The following is a 4,641-nucleotide window of genomic DNA, read 5'->3' as shown; positions in this document are numbered from 1 at the left end:
ATCCGATGCATCAAAATTCTCCTTCATTGGCTCTATCCCGGAGTCGATGTATGCTGATGTGCCAGCAGATAGCAGATTGATCAGAACGATCAAGGAGTTTCGCCAAACGGGTCCGAGGGAACTAACACCGGACATGCTGCGATCGATTCATGATGCCGACAAACCGGTGGCCAGGGGCAAAAAGGGTGACAAAGGGAAGCAAGTGTCCAAAGCTCCAAAAGGACCTTCGCCCAAGAAGCGCAAACAACCGAAGGCTGCTTCATCCCCTCAACCGAAAAGGAGGAAGACCCAATAGAAGCGAAAGCTAGTCCTTCCCTCCTCATCAAGCGAATCCGAAAGTGGGAGTTCGGACTCTGAGGGATCCCAAGGAGACGAATCTCCTCAACGAGGCAACACACCCCCTCGGTCCCCAACCCCGGAGATGGAACTTCACCAATCCCCAGTTCCTTCCCCTCCACCCACAATACCTATTTCCATTCCCACCATAAACCCTACTATACCACCATCCTCATTCCCTATACCCCCACCCATATTCACCACATCAACCGAAACACCACCAGTAACCGAAACCCCTCCCGTAACCGAACCTCCACAAACTGAAACCCATACACCACCACCACCCAAAACTAACCCCCCACCCACTCAACCTGAACCAATCAAACCCACAACACCCCCAGCTTCACCACCACCTCAATCTCCAGAAGACGCCTTTGATGGCGATGATCAATACCTTGGTGGTGATCACATGAACTTTGATTCGGTCTACTATAGTCCGTTTCAAGTTCAGAGTGATGAGGAGGATGATGCTCCAGTGACAAAGAAGCATCTCCGCGAGCTTAACGAGAAGGTTGATCAACTTCTCGCCTCCTCTTCCAACCAGCAGTCATCCTTGTCTGAAGCTGCCCTTCAGAAGATTGTTGATGCCTTCTCCAGGGCTCAACAAGACTCAGTGGCCTCAGCAACTGCTGCAATAGATGCCTCCACCCGAGCCTGTGAGGCAGCGACCGAAAAAGTCGATAAACTATTCTCGGACGCTTCTGACCTGCTAAAGTCTCTGCAGGAAAGCGCCAATGCCATAAAGACAACTCTGGAACCGATTGTTCAACAATTGGCCAAGTTCGTCTCGACAGAGTTGACTTCGTTCGCTACCCTCCGACAAAATATCAGCGACGACAACTCGGCACTCCGTGCCTCCATCGATGCCCGTCTGGCAAAACTACAAGAGGATCTTGCGGCAGAGAACTCTCTGATGGACGTTCTGGCGAGTAAAACAACTGCCCTAAGGGTCAAGAGCACGCAGCTTTCCAACTCTCAAGAACAATTGGAAGCTCTTCGATCCGAGAGGGAAGTTATAAAGACGTGTGTTTCGGATGTCCACGCAGCTCTATCCAACATCCTGGAAGCACACGACCCCATCCTTAATCATTCGGTGAGGCGCACCCTCGCTGACAAGCTCTCCCCGGCCATGGACCTGTTAAGCAAAATTGAAGGCCTACCTAGTTTCGTGTCCATTCCGAAACAAGGGGGAGATGAGAAGAAAGGATCGAAACCACCTCCATCCTCCAAAGCTACTCACACAACCGAACCAACCCCAACTGGTCATGCCTCGGGTTCGGGTGTGAAGAAAAAGGGCAAACACATAGCAGAGGATGAAGATGAAGATGAAGATGAAGATGAAGATGAAGATGAAGACAAGGAGACCATTGCGGACATGTTAAAACGAAAGAACAGTCGCAATGCTGAAGACGATGCCAGTCGTGTGGCGCGTGAGGCTGAAGAAGCCGAACGAAAGCAAAAAGAAGCCCACGATCTCCTTGAAAGCCGAAAGTTGCTCTTCCCTGCCTGGACCAGGGATCGTTTGATAAAAGAGGCCATAGAGACTCCAAGCATACTATGGCTCGAGCCGGTGATATCGTTCGACTGCAACAACACCATCGATTCGCAGTTCGATATGCCACTGACTCTAAAGGCGTTCATCTTCCACGCCTTCTCCAACATTTTTGAAGTCCCACATCCGAACGATGAGCTTGCCAGGGAGCTCATTGACTTCTACCTGGAGGCCGCTCGCCCTCAGTACCTTACATGGAGCGCCCAGAAGATTCTCAATGTTCGGGTGTTGAAGCCTTTTGCCGTGGGGAGATTCACTAACGTCAAGTTCAAGCTTATCCGAGGATCTGCAAGAACTGCTCAGATGATCTCTCTGGCGGATCTGCCCAATCTGAACCCTCATGATTGGATAGTCTTGTACAATATCCTGCTGACAAGCGAAGCCGAATATGGTCCCATCTTAGACCATGTCAAAAGGATGCTGGCATGCTATATCATGGAGGTGGCCCTAATGGATCAGGAGGTTGCCACAATTTTTAAGAAGAAACCGAAAGTCAAACCTGTGGGATCGGCCAGTGATCTGAATCAAATGCAAATGGGTAAGATTGATTCAAGGCGAAACTTTGTGATGTTCACTAGAGCCGAAGGACAGAAATGTCTCTTCGCTTTAGCTGACAAACATCTTTACACTACAACTTGCTTGGAGCACATCTTATTCATCATCAAGAAGTGTAAATACAATTCGGCTGATGATATCAAGTACTTCAATGATATGATCAATTGGTACATCCGGTTTAGACAGACCATCCTTTCCATAACCAAGTGTCTGTTTAGCACCGTGAAGAAGAAGGTACCAGCTTCAGCCACCGGCCCAAGTAGGAAGTGAAGGTCTCGCTCCAAATTGACGCAAAGGGGGAGATTGTTGGGCTGAAAAGAGTTTTGATGTTGCGTCTTTTGGGCTCGTTAGATTAGTCTTTTATTCTCCGGTTTGGGCCTGTCCAACCGAGAGCCTTTTATGTATAGTATTTAAGTTAATGCTTGCATGCATATTAGGTCAAGATTCATAAGATTCTAGAGATTATCGAAATAGCGATTGATCAAGAGTACATTATTTTCCAGTAATCGTTCTTATAATCTTCCAATCCTTTACAATTGATGTTCTTAATCGAGCTCTTCTAAGGATTTTATTTAATCATTCGACACGATTGATTCAAGCTGTTTTGTTTTTAATATTGTGTTCTTGCTGTTTCATATTCATATACTTGTTCAAGATCTAATCGATCTTCATAGATTAAAAGTTGTTTTAATCCCATCAGTATAGGTGTTTACGGCCGTAAGCTCCATGCTAGGGCCGTAAACTCCCTTAAGTGGTGTTATTTGATGAATTAAATCAATCCCAAGCCTTAGGAAAAATTGTTCTAACTCTTCCCAAGTGATATTGGCCATTTAAGCTCCATAACCCTTGTCAACATGAGTTTACGGCCGTGAACTCATGTGTGTATGGTATAAGAGGCGAAGCTCCATAAGGAGTTTACTCCTGAAGAGTAAACTCAATTCCCAAGTCCCACGCATCAATACACGTCCGTAGATGTCACCCGGGTCACTCCAAACACTCGTTTTGAAGTGTTTTCGCTCATTGGAGTGTAATATCATATCTAATTAGAGTTTATAAAACTAATTAGATATATTTGTATACCATTTCATATTACATAGGAACCTCGCTCGTATTCAAGCCTTGATTCGACGTTTAGCATCCTAGTCGTCACATTCCGCGCTCGGTGAGTTCATACCCCTACCCTTTTTCAATGGTTTTTCAATGTTTTCAGGGGGGAATACAAGCAAAAGTACAAGAATATTTTGTACTTAAACTCATGATTTCAGTTAAATGGTTTCATAATTGTACATTTTTAAGAATTGAAAACCTTTTAACAAACTGTTTTAACTTGCAGAGTTGTTTGTTTAAAACCGATTTTCAATTCTTATGATACACTGATATGTTGTATACTTCACATTTGATTGTTCACACTTATATTGATAGAAAACATAAACCATTGTAATGTCTGTAATAAAACACTTAGGTTCAAGTGTAAAAGACAGACACCATCAGAAAACATAAAACGTTTGTATGTCCTTAACAATACACCTAGGCTCGAGTGTGAAAGACAAACACCATCATAACACACAAATCAAATGTAATATCCTTGATAATACACCTAGGTTCGAGTGTAAAGGACAGTCATCATTAGATAACATAGAACATTTGTAATGTCCTTGATAATACACCGAGGCTCGAGTGTAAAGGACAGTCACCATTAGATAACACTGAACATTTGTAACGTCTTTAATAATACACCTAGGCTCGAGTGTGAAGGACAGGCACATTAGAAGTTAGTTAGTCGTAGATACTACTTCCCTAGGCGAGAAGTAAAGAGAAATCTTAAAGATTGGAGACACGTCCTCTGTAACACTTCCTTGCCTGTAACCAGAATCTCGAGGAGGGAGAGTGTCACTTGAGTGTATAGATCTATACGGGAATGACAATCCCGCACTTGGCTGCTAGCTACAGCCGAACCGAAAGGTTCAAGGGTGACGAAAGTCATAAAAAAGATACTGGCCCTGGGCCGAGTCATATCTAGTCTGAGTATGGTTAAGGACTCGCAATCAAGATTATTAACACTTTACACGTATTTATTAGTTTTATGTACGTAATAAAACTAATGTACGTTTAAGGATGACTGGTACACACACATTCAGGATAGCATGGGGTTTTCCTAAGGATAACATTGAGCATAATCATAATCGGTAACGGTACAC

Source organism: Lactuca serriola, chromosome 8 (assembly GCF_051521515.1).
Source record: "Lactuca serriola cultivar US96UC23 chromosome 8, Lser_US96UC23_V15, whole genome shotgun sequence".
Taxonomy (NCBI): domain Eukaryota; kingdom Viridiplantae; phylum Streptophyta; class Magnoliopsida; order Asterales; family Asteraceae; genus Lactuca; species Lactuca serriola.
This window is presented reverse-complemented; position numbering follows the sequence as displayed.